The sequence below is a fragment of the Lagopus muta genome, chromosome 3 (genome assembly GCF_023343835.1).
Source record: "Lagopus muta isolate bLagMut1 chromosome 3, bLagMut1 primary, whole genome shotgun sequence".
In the NCBI taxonomy this organism is placed as follows: Eukaryota; Metazoa; Chordata; class Aves; order Galliformes; family Phasianidae; genus Lagopus; species Lagopus muta.
Window position 1 is genome coordinate 62,057,846 of NC_064435.1, and position 22,407 is coordinate 62,080,252.

The window sequence follows — 22,407 nt, forward strand, 5'->3', positions numbered from 1 at the left end:
AGTAAAGATAGTATCAAATAGTATTTCCTTCTTGTTAAACTTGGAATGATTATTGCTCTAGCTGTTTTTATGCTCAGAATGCTTACCTATTTTGTCTATCATTCTATTGATGAGAATGACAATGTATTGAAATGTTATGCGTTTAGCACAGAAATGAAAGTTTTTGTATCTGTACTAATTTTTATCCTCCAGCTTCTCTTCTCCCTTTAACCTCTCTTGAAATTCCATTAAAACTGACAAATGTTAAAGCAAACAGTTTAATTAAATGACTATCAGGTGAACACTAATTTTTTGAAAAACTATTGGCTTATTCTTTGAACAGCAACTGTCTAATCCTCTACTGACTCTTTTATATAAACATATAAACTAGCAATTGACACTACTACTGTCTTTCAGAGGGTTGCGAATGGTTCTTTTCTTTTTTTTTTTTTTTTTTTTTTTGTTGTTGTTGTTTTGATTAAGGGATTCAGAATTTATTCTCGTTTTATGACTGGTATGCTCTTTTCCAAACTTTTGGAGTGATTTTTATGGTGTTGATAAATAAAGAAATAAATAAATTCTTCTATTTCAGATCTCAGAGTTTCACAAATTTATCTAAAATAGAAATTAAACCAAATAAATCTAATTTCATAGAATGAAGAATCAGGCTCATGAGAAACAGCTGCTGCAGAACAGACAAAGAAAAATATAAATAAAAATATTACAAAAGAAAAAAATGAGATAGCAATTGTAATAAATTTTTTAAAAAAAGATATAAATACAATTCTGAATGTCAGAATATCAGAGAAATGTCCGAGAAGAAAAGTGAGAGGGTGAGAGGAAGGAAAAGAGTCTGCAGAAAAAAGGAGGGAGGAAAGTTTGTCTCTGGCTTGAGTTAAAAAGAGTGTACAGTTATAGGGTGCCTTTGCTAATAATGACAAGATTGTTCAGTTCTCACATCTATAGAAAAAGGAAGGAAGGAAGGAAGGAAGGAAGGAAGGAAGGAAGGAAGGAAGGAAGGAAGGAAGGAAGGAAGGAAGGAAGGAAGGAAGGAAGGAAGGAAGGAAGGAAGGAAGGAAGGAAGGAAGGAAGGAAGGAAGGGAGAAAAAGAGAAAGAGAAAGAGAGAAAGAAAGAGAGAGAGAGAGAAAGAGAGAAAGAGAGAAAGAGAGAAAGAAAGAGAGAAGATGGAAAAGAGTTCCTGGAATGTACCAGCTGTTGATGTTGTTCCACCCTGCTGAGCCCAGAGCCTTGTGCCCCTACTGGAAGGTATAGCAATCTGTTGACATCGCCAGCTCTCTGCTACTTCGGGATACTCAGCTGAATCTAAGACAGTGATCATCTGGCTGAGTGAACAAAACTCAGTGCCTACAGTGAAAAAGTGGAACTAACACACAAAGCAGATGGCTGGAGGCCTGCTCAGACCTTTCTCTGGAGTGTTTACATTCTTAAGTGACTAATTTTGACATGTTACACTGCTGACAAAGTTTTTTTTTTTGTATGACCCAGTAAATTCTATACAATGCAATCTTGGACCATTTTAATTTGACTTTTGAGGCCCAGTGTAATTTCTGTCAATTAAAATCGCTTATTCCTTCATGGTCAGTGAACAATCAAAGCTGAATTTTAAAATTTTAGGGTTTTTTCCCAATGTAGTACCTGTAATCTAAAGATTTGCACTTAGCAAAAATACCTTCTCAATATGTAATATCAGTTTTTAATATTTGTCCTTGTAGGACTGAAATGAAAGCCATTGCACAGAAGAAGATGCACAGGTCTCCAAAGCCTTTAACTTAGCCTCCAAAGTTTAATTTACCATCTAATTCTGGCTCCCTGTCCTAGAGGCTACTGGGATTACATTGACTAACGCACAAAACCTAAAACCAAAACCTGGAGCTAAAGTTTTTCATATTACAACACATGTAAGTACAGTTTAGTTGAACATCATGGAAAGTTTTGGATGAAAGCCTTTTCAATCCTGAGCTGTTGTTTCTAACTTTTTCCTCAGAAATCTGTGATGTTTATTACGTATAAGAAGCTCAGATATTCTGCAGTTATTTGACTGGAAAAAAATCACCGGTCCCTAGTCTGCAAATATCCCTAGACTATATCTTAAACTTGTTCACAGTTCTATGATAACAGTTCCATGGGTTCTGAGGATCAGTAAGTGATTATCCTGCTAAGTGGTCAAAACTAAAAATAAAGCATACAAACAAACAGTTTAAGGTTATTCTGGAGCCGTTAAGGGCAGGCAATCTAATAATAGAAGTCGTTTGAATGACAGGCTTTGTTCTGTTAGAAACTAAAGAGCCTGCCTAGTCTGGAAGCATTTTGCAAAGGGATTGAACTAATACTAACAAAGAGGAAACAGCAGTTGTTTTCCAGAGACCGGATATAGATTTACCTTTTGCACCTCCTGCTGCAACAGACCATTCTCACACACATCATACAACATTCCTCAGCTTTTTGGTTACAAAGGCTTTCCCATTTTAATCAGGACCACACCAGTCTAGCCATGTCCCAGTGTCTAGGGTACCTAGGGTACCTCTTTGGGTTTTTATTTGTCCAGTGCTATTCGCTATCATTTCAAATTTGGATCAGCTTTAAGACCAATTCCTAGTTGACGATGACATGCAGACCTGCAAGATAACATTTTCTGAAAGATGTTCTTATTAGAAAAATCCATCATTCTGATAAATTATGATCTATGAACAGCCTTATTATCAGTGAAAGAAATGCTGGGCTGCTAAAATGGCACAAGCTATACCATAATAGCTCATAATTACTATGGTTTTTGCACAGACTACCACTGAATTTTGCAATAGTGAGTTTAAGCAGTATCTCTTCTTAGCTCAACACAATGTTGTCTAAAAAAAATACTCCAGTATCCTTGCTAAATACAAATGAAACCAATGTTAATCTTTTATTGGGTGGCATGTCATCTAACTATTATGTTCTAAAAAGAATTAGTCAGCCAGCTAAAGCAAATACTTTCACTGTATAGTACTAACAAGTACATAATTATCCAAACTTTACTTTATATGGGAATTTTAAGTTCTCCTTATTTAGACGAACACATATTTTTTCTTCTTTGTGTACATCTTTTGATCAGAGGAAGATGTTTTCTCATTTCAGACATCCAAAGAACACTGACAGGGAAAAAAAAAAAGGAACAACATTCTCAGATACCCTTATTTTACCTTGTTCTGGTACTGCCCATTCATCTGCAGAACTTAGTTGTAACACTCAAATATATATATATATATTTGTCCATAAACTAGTTAGGTTTGAATTTCCAGTGTTTCATGTAAGTACTTTCCCTAAACTGGACAGAAACTTCGTAATAGGAGGGCATTCGACAGTCATTTTGCAGTTTTTTGCAGTCAGTTGCTTTGCATCGCAACAGTAAAAGGCCCAACAGGCCAAAGGAAAGTAGGATTTTTCAAAAAATATTTCAAAATATCAAAAATCAAAATATAAAAAATATATTAAAAAAATTAAAATATCAAATTTATGTCACTGTTTGAATACTAAAGCAGTGCAAACAGTAGAGTAATGAGGGGATTAATAGTAAGAGCTACTGATACCATTTGTGGATGGAGCTGGTTCCATATACTGCAAAGCAGCAGTAATATAACTGTGTTTCTTCAGGAATTTTGAATAGTTCTAGAAAAAGTTTTAGCCTGAGTTAGCTAAAATATGATAAAATTCCCAGACCTGACAAGTTAGTAGCTTTCTGATGGACTGACAGCTGTCAGAATTGTGTACTACCCTGTGCTTCTCACAGGCACATACATCTTTATCAGAATCTATTAATCTACTAAAACTTCAAAGTGCCGCATCGTCTGTAGGACTATGTCTCCCATTAAGTACCTTGTATTAATAATTCGATCTTATTTTATTTTCTACTGTGAAGAGAAGAGCAAAGATAAAGAAGGGGAAATCCTAATGCATATGAATTAGAAATGGTGTCAAAAGTAGATTTTACTGGGTTCCAACAATCATTTGTGAGCTTAACATCTTTCAGAGGACTTTTCAGCCTTAGGGTTTACTTAACTTCTTGAGAGAGTTCTTCAGACGTGAACTGTTCCCAAAGAGAATTAAGAACATTTCTTCTTTATATACATTTCATAATTGTGTTTAATGCTGCCCAGTGCTCAATATGTTGCAGCTACTAATTAAATACAATAACTTTTTTCTCTACTTTGTTCAAGTTAAAAAAAAAAAAAAAAAAAAGAAAAGAAAAATCTGGTAGGTTTCACAATCAAAACTATAAGCCTTCTCAAGTATGCAAATTAACAATTAGAACATCTGAACAATGGAATTCTGCTAATCCCTCCACAGGAGAAAATTGTTTATCTGCCTACGGCACAATATACCAAAAAGCTGTCTAAAGCAGAAAAAATAGACAGACAATTTACCAGTATTGAATTGTTTTACACCCCAATAGACAGACTCTCCCGCCGTTGAGCTGAGGTGTAGTTTATCTTTGTATGACAAAGCTGATGTAAAAAGTGTTATGTTGAGACCAGAGAGAAAAAAAAAATCGTTGTTTGAGAAGGTCATGATCATTGTAAAATGGATATCCTAGTCCCACTCTGCTTATGAACTTCAGTAATATATAATAGTATATGATAATAAAATTGCAATCTTATGCAGAATTTCTTGTGCTTTAGTTTTTAACGCCTTCTACCATTCAGTGCTAGAGATAACAGAGTCAGAGAACCATGCAATGGTTTGGGTTGGAAGGAAATATTAAAGAATTCATAATTTTAGCCACCCTGACATGGATAGGACACTTTCCACCAGGTCAGGTTGCTCAGGGCCCCATTCAACCTAACTCTGAACACTTACATGGACAGCTAATCCAAACCTTTTCTGAGCAACATGCTCCTGTGTCTCTTCACTTTCATAATAAATAATTTCTTCCTTATATTTATTCTAAACCATCCCTCTATTAATTTAGAACTGTTAGCCCCCATCCTACCATTAACATCCTGGAAAAATCTTTCCCCAACAATCTGGTCTACTGGACTTATTCAGTTTCCTATTTCTTTAGTCCAAATGTTTTTGGTTATCATCTAATTTGATCTAGCGTTATGATTCTGGAAACCCCTGTAAGAGTACCAGCTACCTCTGATGTCCAGTAGCAAAGACTGTTATACAAAGTTCAAAAACTAACACAGAACACTATGTCATATTTGGCTAATATAACTGTTTTAAGAAAAAAAAAAAAAAAAAAAAAAGACTGCATTATCTCTGGGTGCGGCCAATCTAAGTAGTAACATGTTTTAGACTGTGACCTACCTGAGGGGAACACCCAAATCACTGAAGCAGGTGGTGCTGGGAAGAGGCATGTGAAAAAATCTGTACCTACAGAAACCATGTAAACCTTGGCAGTCTTCCAATTTCATAAAATAAGGGAAAACATCATTCATGCAGGTGCAATATAACTCATTTTGGCTGTGTGTGAAAATAAAACTTTCATTCAGAAATCATTACTTGCTCTAACATGATTTAGCTTGAGGTTGGAGTGTAGTTGAGAGAGAAGACATTAACATTCTGATGCAAGCCTACCTGAGGAAAAAAGCCAACAAATCTCCCCTCCTCAGAAAACAAAAACAAAACAAAACAAAACAAAAAAAAAAAACAGCAAACCTGAAACATTTCTTTAAAATTTTGAAATAGTAGAAGGTTTAATTAAAAAGACTTTAGAAAGTATTTTTAATATAATATAGAGGATGTTAATAAAAAAGAAAGGATAAAGTGACAACATTGGAAATTGAAATCTTCTTTCTGTGAGATGAATGTAATGCAAAGACTGGCTATTCATCTTCCTTGCATCTTCCTCTTTCTCTTGGTAGGCCTCTAACTGTCCCAGCTGAGCTGGCTCTATTCTCCATCAAAATAAAGAAGTTATATTATTATTCAGATTAAATATTTTGACTCCATTTCCTACAATAAGGCATTGTTATAACAATACTTGTAGCACCAGTGTTCAAGGTAGATGCTTGGATTCTTTTTGTTTGTTTGTTTTTGGTGAATTTACATCTAGTATCTCCATAGTGCTTGACTGCTTTTACGATATATTTAATGCAACTACAGAGTTTGATCTTCCAGGTAAGCTATATATTTTCTGGGGAATGCAATCCAAATTCATGCAGACTGAACAGTAACTTTGCAAATTCTACTACATACATTTCTGCTATTCTGAAGATCACTTGTTCATATCCAGATGCCCAGTTTTGAAAGTGCGTACTAATGAGACTATCCTGCTTTAACCAGAAAGACAGACTTTCTGGAATTGATTTTTTACCAATTCATTTTAAAAGAACAGGTTATTGTAGACTGTGAATTGTACCACCTAACCTGTGCTTAAAAGAAAGACCTGGCAGGCTGCAGCCCAGTCCTACCCAGTCCAGTTCCCTGAGATAACCCACCCACCAGGCGTATTATCTCTTGAAATACTTATTATTTATTTATTCCCCTTTGTGACATGGAAGTAACAATCCCCTCCCCCACCCCAATAATCCTTTTGGTGTGTTTTGAAGTCATGAATGCATCATTATGTGTTCCTAAAGGAAGTCCAGTTGAAATGCCTACAACTAAATCTTACAGTAAAAATTTCATTTAACAATGAGGTACATTTAGGAAGTCAGAGAAAGAAAACATATTTAATATCCTAAAGGCTGGGTGCAACTTCATGTTGCTTCAAAGTAGTTCCTATTTTAAATCCTGCTGTTGCTTGAGGCCAAAAACTGACTTTATTAGATTTCAAAATGAAAAAAAAAACAACTATGCACCTGCTTTTGTAACAGACTTAAAAAAAAAATTACTCACACTTATAGAAGGAATACATTGTGTAGATCATAAATGTCATCATTTTAACAGCAAAAACATGATAATTCGTTCTCTGAGCAAAAGTAACCATGGAGCTTCAGCCTATGTAGGTTCACTGAGACAATAGAACATTAAAAGCATCTGCAACTCAATAATATAATACGGAATAATTGGGTTGTTTCTTATAGCTCTGTGCCTGACTTATTCTGCCTCTTTAGGACAAATCCCCCCAAATACTTTGTTACTATACAGTGAAGGGTAGCAAAAATTAAATACTGAAAGAAATGGACAAAACTATACGAACTCACAGTTGTGTGAGATTCAGAAGTTAACTGCAAAGCCTTTAAAACTGTCCAAAACTCCATCAAATTCATTTTCAGATGATGCTGGAATTAATGTAAATGTTGTGTGGCATTATTAGGACTATATTCTGCTGTTCCACAGAACCTTGCAAAGCTGGGTCACAGAGGAAAGGAAATTACACAACAGTGTGGCCATTTAGTTTTCAGAAAATTTATCTTTAGGTTAGAACATATAAAGAAGAAAAAGTTTCTCATCTTTTCTTTGTGTGCTACACAACCTGAGGACTGACACAAGTGATGAGTCTTTTTAATTTTCTAAAATAAATTAACAGTGAAACTCCAGTATAGGACATATTCTGAATATTCTCAATCTGAAATGTCTTTTCCTGCATTTGTAACTTAGACCATACTTTCCATGTGTTTGCAAGTCATTTAAGAACATTGATCAACAAAGCTGAATGTCTTCAAGGGAACAGAATGTGATATACATGTATTCAGACATACAGTGTATTGTTGAGACAGCACTGCAGTACATAGTGCATTCTACCAGTACAGTCATGCCTTCTCGTGATTCAAAGAAAAACATTTATATCTGGCCAAGGTGCAAAGACTTCAGTGTGAAGATTTTTCAGTTAAATGTAAAAAAGATCTCTTTCTCTCTTCCTTCCTTCCTTCCTTCCTTCCTTCCTTCCTTCCTTCCTTCCTTCCTTCCTTCCTTCCTTCCTTCCTTCCTTCCTTCCTTCCTTCCTTCCTTCCTTCCTTCCTTCCTTCCTTCCTTCCTTCCTTCCTTCCTTCCTTCCTTCCTTCCTTCCTTCCTTCTTTCCTCTTTCCTTTTCTCCTTATTTATTTATTTGTTTGTTTGTTTGTTTATTTTATTTTTAAAATTCCCTTAGTACTCCTGGTTGGAATTTTCATGTGCACAATATTTTTTTATGAATTAATTCTGACACTGGAATATGCCTATTTTAAGGAAGTGTACAGAAGAAACCTAGGGAATATCTGTTTGGAGAATCATAGGAAATAAGATCTGAGAGGATTGAATAAGGTTGTTATATTATATGACATGCACATCATACACATATAGACTTGCACAGAATTCTTATTTTGTTTCTTTCGTATTTTGTTTCTTTTACAATCTTTTCAGTCTCAAGTAAGAAAAATATTCTAAAAACAGCTAGGATATTCTTCCAATCTCTGGACAAAGCCCATATATTTCTAAAGTTGTGGGGTGGTTTTTTTTTTTTTTTTTTTTTTTGGCCCCATTTTTCATTGTTAAAACAACCACGTTACCGGGCAGCCATACTTCATCTCATATATCTGATAAAGCCACTGTGAGCAGATAGGCGAAGGGGAAAAAAAATGGAAGCAAAGTTGTGACCCACTGTGAGCTGGTATAGGCTCTGGACTCAGTTTCTGTGCAGAACTGAAGCTTTCAAAAAAAACCACTATATCTCCAAAACTCAAAGACAAGACCAGCAGTTGCAATCATGTAGGAGATGCAAAGATTCTGAGCTGAAAAATGCTGTTATATTTTTAAATTTGAGCTGACAGTTTGTTTTATTTGGAGAAACTATTGACCACCTCTGTTTCTGTAATTTTTAATGATGCTTTTCCAGCAAACACACAGTTAAATTGACAGGACTTCATTTATAATCCACAGAACAATAGATGACCCGAGTAAAACTGTGTGCTACCCTCCAGATGTTGTATTCACTGAAACACCTGGGAGAGCCACAGGAGAGAAGTAAGAATGACCGCTGCATTCACTAAAGCAGCAGCTGTATGTTCAGTAGGCAGAACACGTTGCCCTACCTTCAGCATCTATCAGTCCTCTGAATTTATTAAACCCTTAACTTAGTCCATCATATAGCTATAAAAATCTCCTCATGGTTCTGCCTTCCCTCAAGTTAAAACATCGTGAAACCACATTTGTATCTTTGGGTGTTTGATTTAGTGCTTACCTGACTTCAGGTAGGAACATAACTGGTTTGCTGGGTTCACATTTTCTTTTATCTCAATGTTGTTCTGTCAACTTCCAATTTTATCTAGCGACAAAGGAAAAGTAACGTATACTCCATCAAGAAATATTTGGAAACAGTCAAGTTATATAACATGAAATAGTAAAGGAGTATCAACTAAAGATACAAAAATTCCTAGTGAACAGCTAAATAAGAGGGTAAAGGTTTGTGTAAGACATGGTCCCATTATTTTGACTTGAGATAGCTTCATTAGTAATGATCTATCTTTCCAATTTCTTTTTTTTATTTAAGTTAGATATCAGTATAAATACTTATTCTTGTATGTAAGAAAAATTCTGTCTCTTCTCCTTTTTCGTAGAAACCACTCACATAGTTTTGATATTTGTTGAATTTTTCAGTTCTCAAGAAAAAAATCTATTACTTAGTTCTCTAATATTCTACTTACTGCTTCTTTTGTCATTCAAGCACACTCTACAGAATAATGGTGGGAACTAGCCCTGAGCACATGAAAATATTCAAGTCAGTCTCAGCTAAGTAACACTGGAGTGAATCAAAAAGTATGATCTCCACTGACACTCATAGCCTTTAGGTTTCCTATATTTATCACAGAACGTGAGAAGTCAAATGAGCCTGTAGAAATTTAAAAGCAGATAAATCCTGATTGTTAGGGCTATTCCCAATGCAATTACTACTCTAACTTTTGCCCAACTCAGATACGTTCAAAGACTACACTTCATTTAATAAGTATTATTGAAATGAGTTATTTTCAATATAAGGTTGTTAGAATTTGTCTTTTAGTTAGTGGTTTTATTTTTTCCTGTTAAACAAGTTGCCACTAAGAAAAATAAAAACACCACAAAGACATTAATTACTGGGCCAGGCATTTCTTATTAAAAATTAATATTAATAAAAAAATCAAGCTATGAGCTGATTCTGATTCTGATTCCAGGTATTATTCTGTAAACGAATGAGGAGAAAGCTGAGATGAAGTTGAAACATTCCATTTTATCTTTTCTTAACAAATTCTTTCTGTTTCTTTCCTGTAAGCTTCATTTATTTTGACACTGATACAAATTCATAAATAAAGAAAGGTGTTCCATGACAAGGCAATCTAAAGTGACATGATTTGCAATAGAGTTGTGTATTTAGTCACATATAACCTTTAGTGTCAGCTTGCTTTTTTTTCTTACCCAGAAAAACAGCAGCAGTGCAGTGTCTAGTCCACTATCATTTACATGCAATTTGGTCTGCTCACATATGCAGTCTGATAGGAATCCTGGCTACCAAACAAAATGCATGAAGGTTGAGATTGTTCCCTTTCTTTCAGTAGAAACCCTAATTCTTCTTTCTTCTACCCAGAAAAAGAATTACAGAATCATAGAACCACCAAAGTTGGAAAAGACCTCCAAGATCATCTGGTTCAACTGCCCACCTACCACCATTATTTGCCACTAATCCATGTCTCCCAGTACAAAATCTAAATGTTTATTGAACACCTCCAAGGATGGCAACTCAATCACCTCCCTGGGCAGCCTGTTCTAGTGCCTCACACTCTTTCAGAGAAATGCTTCCTAATATCCAACCTGAACATCCTCTGGCACAACTTTAGACCATTCCCTCTAGTGCTATCACTAGTTACACGAGAGAATAGACTAACCTCCACCTCGTTACAACCTTTCAGGTCACTGTAGAGAGCGATAAGGTCTCCTTATAATCCTAGTTCCCTTAGCTGCTCCTCATAAGGCTTGTGCTCCAGATCCCTCAACAGCTTCATTGCCCTTCAATGGATATTCTCTAGATACCTTTCTTGTAATGAGGGACCCAACATTGAACACAATACTAAAGATGTGCGCTCACCAGAGCTGAGTACAGAGGGATGATCACCTCCCATGCTCCTCCTGGCTGCACTATTTCTGATACAAGCCAGGATGTCATTGGCCTTCTTGGCCACCTGGGCACACTACTGGCTCATGTTCAATTGAGCATCAATCAATACCTCCAAGTCCATTTTTTCCACACGCTCTTCTAGCCACTCTGCCCAGATCCTGTAGTGTTCCCTGGGATGGTTGTGGCCAAAATGCAGAACTTGGCACTTGGGCTTCTTAAAATTCATCCCATTGGCCTCAGCCCAGCTATCCAGACTGTTCAGATTAGTCTGTAGAGACTTCCTACCCTCAGGCTTCCTCCTAACTTGGTGTCATCTGCAAACTTACTGAGGGTGCACTCGATCTTCTCATCCAGGTCATCAACAAAGATATTAGCCAGGTGTCTGAGAGATTACAGGAGCTTCTTCATCTCTAGAAATTTCTGGCCTTCAGTCTTGTTTGAATTGGGCAAATGAACTATTACAGTAGTAGACAAGAAAAGAAATACAGTGGACAGATAATCCAATTGTGTACTCCCTGTTTCTGTATCTTTTCCTTTTTATGTTATTTATTTATTTTAACTACAACTGCTTTAATGCTTTTTCAGCTTGACTGAGAAAACAATAAATGAGTAAATTTATGTTGAAACACTTCCTACTTCCTGGCATCTCATCAGAGACATTCCTTGGAATTCACTGCAGTTTCATCTGAAAGGTCAGTAACTGAACAAAAGCTGGAAAATAAACTTATTATCCTGAGAGTCATTACCCTTAAGGTGGTTTTATGAGCGTTAACAGAGAAAGATAAACTACTGAAGATGTCCTGGAGCTCTCGTTCAAGGTAAACTTAATGGGTAGCTAAACGGAAAAAAATTCTCTGCAGTATTATCATTCAGCTACCTTTGACAAGCTGCAAATAAGTTTATAAGCACATGAAAAGAAAAATACTTAAAACTGGATGGTTACGAATTCTCCACATGTTGATGGTTTTTTTCTGAATGAAGTAGATATTTTGGGTGTACACTAGTATAAATATAGCTACATACTCCTGAGAAATTTTTGAATGTGATAACACTGCTCAGATTTTATGTGATTTTAGAAATATTTCTATTTCCCCGAGAAACACAGCATCCCTTTCCTTTACAGAGCAGTTTGTAGAAATATCCCCAGCAGAGGGAGTGGCTCATCTTCTTAAAAAGAAGCATGAAAGATTAGCAAATTTTTACTTTTGTTTCATACGTGAAAAACAGTGTCAAATATAAAAACATACCTGAATATCTTTTTTAAAAAATACATTTAAATGTATTTAAAAATAAAAATACATTTTTTGCTTTCTCTTATTAATATGAGAGTGCGTTTCTGGTCAGAGATGTGTCTAGAAAAAATAAATGACCCGTTACTGTAATGAGCTCCAGAAAAGAGATTTTTTCCCTGCTCTGCCCTACAATGTAATTTGTTTTTGTGCATATGAAGTAGGCATAGAATGCTTGAATATCGTAATTTTTAGCTCACTTATCATGATATCTTATAGTAATTCAGAATCAGTTTTCAAGCAAACATGTAAGAAGGCAAATTGAAAATCACTGGAAAATTAATCCTCTAGGCCCAAGATTTCTGTGTACAAATCAGCACTGACAGGTCAGTTTTAGTAGAGTAATTCTGATTTATGCTTGGTGAGTATTCAAGACAAGAACTTTAAATAAGATGCAGCACTTCAGTAAATAAAAACTTTGAAGGGAAACCAAATTTTATTTTGTTTTTAACACACTGCTTCAGGAGTATTGAAACTCATGTCAGTGGTAGAACACATGATAACTTAGTTATTTAGAAGGACAAGATGTGACTACAACAGTTTTTCTACTTAAGATAAAGTAATTTTCATTCCCAAATTTCATCACCAGTATTTTCCCCTCAGTCTTAATAGCATTAAGGAAACTGAATACTCCCAACACTACAAAATCCTTAGTAAAAGTACACCTCTGCACACTGATTGACACTTCTGATTAATGTGAGCTCACGAGACAGATCACGCTTCCTAGGGAGTTGCCACACTTGGGAGTCTCCTTCCATGGCCAGTTTCCCCCAGGAAGCCAGAGAGAGCTTCAAGATGCAATAGAAGTGGAGAAAGCTCATTGTGCAATGTTCGCACAATACTTAATTTGCAACTAATTTAGTGTGAGCATCCCCAATCCACTTTAGGATAGGGATATAGCTCTGGGCTCATGTCCCCAGTTTAAAGAGTTCCAAGGGCCATCAATCAGTCAGCCACGTGGTTTTCACAGCAACTGTCTGCTTTTCCAAGCACTCCGCTCTTCAGGCATTTGGAGGAATAGTTAGATAAATTCTTAGATAAATAATCCTCACATCTACCACATCCAGTGTTACTCACTCTACACTATGCATTGGATTTATTGCACATCTGCAGAGTGGCATTTTATCCCATGTACTGCTACCCTGAGCTGGGAGTTTGATTTTTCTGCATAGGACTACAAATCTTCCCTGGTAGGACTGCCTCAAAAAACGCTGAGGGCACCTGTTTCATTTAATCATTAAAGACTAACGTAGCACAGCAAAGTTTCAAATCACAATCAATACATTGACAAGACACATAAGGGACAGAGTGAATTTTAGTGAACAGAGATATTCTTTATATAAGCGTAATGTTTGTGTCTCTAAATCTGGTCACCTTTTCAGTTCTCTGTACTAGCAGAACTGTGCTAATTCACAAGCCTTCTGATGGATTTTATCTTTGATTTTGTAACGTAAATAGATCACACAGTGAATGGATGAATTTTATGGAGACAGCTTGACACAACTTCTTAAAATAATCTTTTGATCAATTTTTTTAAATACATCTCTACCTAAAGAAGTTGGACGAGGGTTTTACTTATGATCAATAACTTTACCTATGATGGACAAATACCATATACATATTTTTAAGTGTTTTCAGAGAAGAGACTTAGGTCCACTTAGCTATTTTTAAAAAATCCTATTGGGGAAACAACTTGTGTGATAATACTTGCTGTTCATTCTTAGAATCCCTCTGGGTCTGCCATGGCTACAGTAGAATCCTTATGTACATCAGGAAGTATGCAAAGTGCACTGTGATTGGGAAAGAAAACATTGACACGGAAACACTGTAGGTATTAAGAGTCAGCTCCTGGGCTACAGCTGAAGAACATGAGATCAAATAAGAGGAAACCATCAACAATAACATTTGTACTTCCACAGACCTGGATCCACTTGAAGTATCTCTCTTTCTAACAGAAAGTAGGAAATGTTTAGAGCAACTGCAAAAAACCTTTTTTACTCAATAAAAAGTGTTGTGCATTTCTGAACTGTAGAGAAAAGAGAAACCTGGACTTTCAGGTTGCCCTCAGAAAGGACAGGGATAATAGGGACAGGCTGTGAGAACCTCTGAATGAAAAAAAAAAAAAGCATTTTGTAGCAGAACCTCTTGAAAGAGGCTCTGTTGTGCACGAGGTTTTTGAAATATAAAAAAAAAAAAAAAAAAAGGAAAACCTGTCTCTGACTCACTGAATGTCCCATATTCTCAGCAGATAATTCCATTGAACAGGACAAGAATGTGAGCTCTATGCACTCTGGCATATAGAGATGCTAATATCACATAAAAGGAATCTATACGCACCTTTCCAAGTCCATTGTGCTAAGGAAAATTTCACTAAAAACAAACAAACAAAAGAAAAAGGAAAACACACATGAAGAACCCTTCTTGTCTCTATTTATTGTAAAACCTGATTGGATACTTAACTCCAGTCACCTAGAGAATGCATCTTTTCCTTTCAGACTCCTCAGATTCTATGTTTCCTCTTCCAGTTTATTGGGGATATTCTCATTCCTCTTGACTGTAATGTGAGAGGGAGAGAAATACCTTTGCTTGATAATTGTTATGTTGAGTTACAGAGGAGAGAAGACAGAAATGCATAAATCTCTTTATTGTGTGACCTATGCACAAAAGCCAGTGTTTTCAAAAATAGTAAAAAGTGCCTGCAGGAGTGAGAGAGAGGCATTTCCATTTGGCTAAGTTTTTGTTGACTTTCCATAGCTTGCCAAATTCGAATAAAAAGCAACTTCAAGTTTGCATTTCTAAGTATTAATTTTGTACAACAGTGGGCACTGAAGTTTGTAGTTTGCTCTAGCAACACTGAACAAATACAGATCTGAGCTGTTGCCACTAATACCACAGGCAATCATCCTTTAGGCTAAGACACCATGGCTGTTTTAAGACAGCCATGGTAGTAGCTTCTAACCAGAATGTATCTGTCTCCTCAAATACACCAGATAGATGAATCAGTCAGAAAGAGAAGGCATTTCAGTAGGAAACAGGCAGATGTGCAGTCCTTTATCATCCACTCTACCCAACAGTCATCACCATTCTGTGATTCACCAACTATGTTCCACCAATCTGCTTATGCAACTAAAGGAACATTAGGTAGAAGTCAGACATTTTCAAAAAGGCTTTAAAAATGTCCAGTAGACACACAGCCAAGCTGCTGAATAGCTATGTCAGTACAGTAAGTAGTTCAGCATTGGTAGTAGATGTGAAAACCTCATGAAAGAAAACCTTAGGGAGCTATAATATTACACGATCACAGAATCATAAGGATTGGAAGAGACCTCTGGAGATCACCTGCTAAAACAGGTTCCCAGGTTACATAGGAAACCTTCCAGGTGGGTTTTAAATATCTCCAGAGAAGGAGACTCCATAATGTTTCTAGGCAGCCTGTTTCTGTGCTCTGTCATGCTCAAAGTAAATGATTTATTTCTCATGTTTGTGTGGAACATCCTATGTTCCAGTTTCTGTCCCCATTGCCCCTTGTGCTACTGGGCACTGCTGAAAAGAGCCTGGCCCCATCTGTTTGACTCCTGCCCCTTAGATATATATAAGTATTGTTGAAATCTTTCCTTAGCTTTCTCTTCTCCAGGCTGAACAGTCCCAGGTCTCTCAGCCTTTTCTCATAAGGGAAATGCTTCAGGCCTCTAATTATCTTTGTAGCCTTCCACTGAGCACTCTCTAGAAATTCCCTGGTTTTTTTGAGCTCAAGAAGCCCAGAACTGGATACAGCACTTCAGATGTGGCCTCACCAGGGCAGAGTATACAGAGAGGATATCTTCCTTGACCTGCTGGACACACACTTTATGATGCAGCCCAGGACATCATTGGCCTTGTTGGCCACAAGAACACATGCTGGCTCATGGCCAACCCGCTGTCCACCAGAACCCCCAGGTCCTTTTCTGCAGAGCTCCTTTCCAACAAGTGAACCCCTAACTTGTACTGATAGATGCTGTTATTCAACTCCAGATGTAAGACTGTACACTTGCTCTTGTTTAATTCCATAAGGTTCCTCTCTGCCCAGCTTTCCAGATTGTTGAGGCCTTGCTGGAGGGCAGCACAGCCATCTGGTATGTCAGTCTCTCCTAGCTTTGCATCATCATCACACTTGCTGAGGGTGCATTCTGTCCTTTTATATAGGTCATTGATGAAGATGCTGCACAAGACTGGACTCAGTGCTAACTCCTGGGAAAATCCCCTAGATACAGGTCTGCAATTACTAACACTGATCCAAAACCCCTGACTCAGCCAGCCAGCCAGTTCTCAGTACACCTCACTGTCCACTCATCAATCCCACACTTTCTAAGTTTACCTACAAGGACTTTAAGGGAGACAATGTCAAAAATCTTGCTAAAGTCAAGGTATATACCATTCACTTCTTTCCTTCATCTACCCAGCCAGTCATGACATCAGAGAAGCTTGCTGGATTGGCCAAGATTGATTTCTCTTTGATGAATCCATGCTGACAGACTGCTCCTGATTATCTTTTCTTTCACTTGGAAATGATATCCAGAACAAGCTCTTCCATCACCTGCCCAGGGACAGGGGTGAGACTGGCTGGTCTGTGGTTTCCTGGGTCCACCTTTATGACTTTTATGAAGACTGGAGTGACAGTGGCTCTCTTTCAGTCCTCAGGGACCTCTGCCATTCTATATGACTACTTAAAAATGATAGAGGCTTGCCAACTACTTCTGCCTGCTCCCTTATCTCTCACAGATGCATCCCATGGGGGCCCGTGGCTTTTAGTGTCAATTTTGCTCAAATTATTTTTGACCAGATCCTCCACGACAAAGGAGAAGTCATACTTTCCCCAAACTCTCTCCTAAATCCAGGGTCTGGGATTCCCAAGAGGCAGTCTTAGCAGTAAAGACTGAAGCAAAGGAAATGTTCAATAGCTCTGCTTTCTCAGTGCCCTGTGTTACCAGGGCACCCACCTCATTCAGCACTGGATCCACATCTAGATGTTTTGCTACTGATATACTTAAAGAAGTCTTTTTTATTGTCCTTGAACTCCCCACCAGATTTAATTCTCAGTGGCCCTCAGCTTTCCTCATTGCATGTGTTTACAGTGTTCCTATATTCTTATCATGTGGCTAGATCTCTTTTCCACATTCAGTAATCTTTGAGTTTTTCCATGAGATTCTTGCTTTTCCATGTGAGTTTCTTAATATCTTTGTATGATTTCCTGCTCTTAGGGATGCACTCCCATAGTGATGTCATCCATATTAATCTGTCCTATAAGTCTTACCCTTAATTCATTCATCATTCTTTGACACTCTGATATAGCAGTATGGCATCTTAAAGATGACCTGCTAAGCCATCATTCAAGCAAAAAGTTTATGAAAGACAAATAAAATAACTCCCCTATAAAGGTCCCTGTTTCTGATCATTGTAGATAGACACCACAACCACTTTCTTGTTCTCAGCTGAGAGCTCATGGACCATGCTATTAGAGATTTTGGAACCAGAGGGCAGAGAATTTTCAGCTGGGTTTGTTCATGCTTTCCATGGATTTGACTTGCATCTATATTCCCATAACAATCCAAACACACTCAAAACTTCCCAAAATACCACAGGTGTCCTTAACCCTTAAGCAAGACTCAAAACTATACTTTTGATTGATTTTATTTCCTACTTTAGGCATCAGATATTCTTTCAATCTTGCTCAACCAGCTTATACAAACAGAAAAGCTAAAGTTTACACCGTGTTCAAAAGTAACTATCTTCACCAACTGTATACATTCTAACTTTCAGACATGAAACTCTTTCTATACTGGAAAGGTCAGAATGGACAGACAGAATTTTCTTCCACAGTGCATTCTTAAAGTTTGGTAATGAATTTCCCTAGCAAAATAATTTAAGTCAAAATTTACAGCCAAAAGAAGGATGGGCTAAAATTTATTACCAATTATAATACCTTTGATGATTCCATAGTAATCAAGATAAAATCAGGTTAGGGAAAACTAGCTCAGGTCTTTTGAACTGGAAAGTGCATAACAATTACTTACTAAACAATTAAAACTTATTAATTATACCACTGGATGAAGGCCTTGCAGAGCTTAAAGAATACGCATTGCTTGCACTTGTATATGCTCATTAATCACGGCCTGTTACTCTAATTTTAATGAATGTTTATCTTATTTTCTTTGTGTAATCCAATTGCTTTTGTTTTTTTCAACCATCGTCAGGGATCTCTTTATCTTCGGCATCCTGCCAATCAGCCCCCTTTAGATGTGAACAATTCAATTCATTATCATTAAGTTTCTAATTTTAATCCCACTTCTGGGGGAACCACGGAAAGAAAATCCAGGAACAGAAGTTCTTGCACAGCAGGGGGAATGAAATGTGTTCTGAACACCTGAGCAATTATTTGCAACAGTTCTCCAAAATGTTACTCTAATGTCTTTCTAAACTTGTACCAAATTAACAATTAGATCATCTGTCATTTCTGCTTTAGTATTAAATTAATTGCAAATTGACTTCAGGATTGATAAAAAAAAAATTGAACTGCTTGAGTGAATCTAAGCATTTTGTGTTTGTTTATATTTTAATTGGCACATTGCACCTGTCCAATGCAGATGTCATTACTATAATCCCAGTTGGTTATGACAGTCGCCCTTAAAAAAGACAGGAAAGATTATCGGGTTTGGTGAGTAAGGTAAGCAGGTGTTTTCCTGAGACATACATAAAATTGTATACTAAGAGTAAGAAGATATAAACAAAAAACAGTATGTTAATTTTAGCAAGAAAACAAGGTGAAGACTTAATTATAAAGGCAAAAAAGTAAATGTTATATATTAATTAATATTTTATATATTAATTAATAATAATTAATTAATTATATGTTAATTAATTATTAAATAAGGAAAATATGAAATGAATTTATTTTTGTAAGTCAGAGCCTAGTAGTATATCACAACTCCTTAGAGCTATCAGTATAAACATGAAGAAGTTGAGAAATTCAAGAGTATGATCCAGGATTCTTTATTAACACAGATAAAGGAAGAACAGGCAAGCAGCAAGCAATGTCTACATAATCTTAGGTCCCGGAATCAAAAAATATGACAAATGTGATGCAAGACCCAATTAGATCCATCCCTCTGCCCTGCTGATACAGCCACGCTTCTTCTGGTGCTGTCACATGACAACAGCTTAGGGATCTCAGCACTGTACAGCATGACCCAGGTTTCAGAATGCTTGTTAGAATCATAGAATCATCAGAGAATCACAAGGTTGGAAACGATCTACAGGGTCATCTAGTCCGACCGTCCTCCCATTATCATTGCTACCATAAGCCACTAAACCATATCTCATAGCTCCTCATTCAGATACCTCTTGAACACTGCCAGGGATGGTGACTCCACCACTTCCCTGGGCAGCCATTCCAGTACCTGACCACTCCCTGAGAGAAAAAGTTCTTCCTTATGTCTAATCTAAATCTCCTCTGGTACAACTTGTGGCCATTTCCTCAGGTCCTGTTTGTTGCCTGGGAGAAGAGGCCAAAACCCTCCTCATTGCAACCTCCCTTCAGGAAGTTGTAAAGTGCAATAAGGCGTCCCCTGTGCCTCCTCTTCTCCAGGCTAAATAATCCCAGCTCCCTCAGCCGATCCTCATAAGATCTGTGCTCCAGACCCCTCAGTAGTTTTGGTGCCCTTCTCTGGACACGTTCCAGGGCCTCAGTGTCTTTCTTGTAGTGAGGGGTCCAAAACTGAACACAGTACTCAAGGTGTGACCTCACCAGTGCTGAGTACAGGGGGATCATCACCTCCCTGCTCGTGCTGGCTGCACTATTTTTAAAGTAGGCTAGGACGACATTTGCCACTAACAGAGTACATAGAAATGGAACTCTTACTTTAAACTTTTCAGTAGGCGTAAGCACTTTTTCTGCCATTTACCAGCATCTTAGCAGCTATCATGCTTCTTAATAAGCATCAGATTGTTGGGATGCACCATCTGACAAATGGAGGAATAAAGTATTTTTATTGCTTTATCTTTCAGTCAGTGTGTTCTGATTTAGCAAAAGGGATAGAGTTGACAATGATTTCACTGTATGCCAAAGAGAGTAAAGACCTTCTCATCTGGACTGAAAGGTTAAAGAAGCCTAACTCATCTCATTTTACTTGATGTACACTGCCTACTCAGAGGCATCAAACCTGTTGCTTGAGTGATAAATCTACCTGAGCAGATACCTGAGCAGGCAGCATGTGAAACTATCTTCCAAAACTCCATGGGAGACACGCAAGTCTCTGGAAACAATATCTAGGATTCAGCAAGTCTTAGGAAACAGGAGGTCGTCTACTGCAGAAGTTCTTGTGAATTCAGATTCATGATGTTAATCTTCTTCCGAAGTTTGCAGAGTTCACAAGTTCCCTGTTTGGGAACTTTGGGAAGGAATTATCCTCCTTTTGCAGATGAGCTGAAGTTTTCTATGAGCACCTTTCTATGCATAGGGTGCTGAGCCAATTTCACAAATCCAGAGCTAATGTCTTGCCCAAGGTCATGCAAGAGATGTGGCAGATCTGGCACCTCAGATCAGGGTTGTGAACATAGGATCCGTGTGTGTCCATGGTGACTGTTAGCTGAAGTGTGCTGGTCCCTGTTTTTGTCACCCACCATATGTATTCAAGTATTTTTTTCAAGTCTGGTAATACATGCACTTGAATAGGAAGTTGTTTTTCTACCTTACTTGCTTTTTGCTCTTCCATGTCTTATTAAATGTAAGCAAGACATTCGGCTTTGCTTATCGCCATCCTGTTTCAGGAAATTAAATAACAGTACATCTCATTACTTTTCAAAATTCACTCAAAGGCAGTTTGTGCCAGTGGTTTTTCATGTAAGCTATAGGTTATTTGACATACAGCTGGGGGGAAGAGGGGGAGAGGGAAAGACAAAGAAACCGATGTATGCCTTGACATTGTCTAAAGTATTGTTAATGATTTATAATTCGTCAACACTTCTTTGTGGTAGCAAGCCACCAAATGATGTCTGCTTTCCTTCTATGTGATAATACAAACTCTTCAGTTAGTTGCTGGAGAGACCATACAACTGAATCAAAAGAAGACAGAAAATAATGCAAAGCTGCCCCCGCTGTTCTTGTTTCTGACTCTTCACCATGTGTTCCTTCATTACCTACCTGAGGAATTGAAGGCAAATAGTTCTCAAAGGTAGTAGGTAAGCAAGGGGACATTTAACACAAGTTCTGGGAAGCAACAAAAGCAATCTGTGCTCCCTTCTGAAAGATTAGAAGGAAAAATTGCAACATATAGTTGAGAGTATGCACATCACAGGTCTTCCATGTCCATCTGGAGAGAAGAGGAAAAAGTTCCTAAAATGATGGATTGTCTTGCCAGCATGTCTTTGGACTCATGTTTCTTAGTCCATCTGACCAACTTTTACTGTCTGTGAAGCATAGCAGTGCTAGTGCCTATTTGTCAGTTTTCTGTAAAAGCTGTTGACTCCAACAGTCTCTTGTCACAAACAGGCCAAGGTCACTTACAACTCTGATGTTGCTGGCTTGATTTGGAAGTAACTCTATCTAGACATACATACATTCTGCTGTAACTGTGCTCTACTTGACATTTTCCCCTCTTCTTTTTTCGCTGGGGAGTGAAAGACATTGTGTTCTTGTTTTGTTTTGTTTTGTTTTTCTAAAAAGCCTGATGAAGTTAGTAGTTTCTTATTTAAAAATAATAACTCCGATTTAAGGGCCTAAATTGCATAATGCAATGGATCAGGATAAATATACTGATCAGGGTTTTTTAATCCTGCACTGCCATTTCTTCCCTTTGCACAATATAAACTCTTTTGTTTTTCACAGAGCATAAAAAATTCAGTGGGACTTTTCAGGATAGGTTGTGTATGAAAAGCCAATCATAGATCAGTGAGCAGAGAAAGAAAAAAAAAAGAAAAGACTGAAACTGGTTAAGAAACAAGCCTTTCTGAAATATATCTTTTTCAACAACAAGTATAGGAAGGCACCTTGGCAAGCTGCAACTTCTGTGGATTGTAGGAAAGGTTTTAAGAAAGTGCATGATATAGGATGCATACAAACATCTTTCCAAATCACACCCACCAACCCAAAGACTTATACA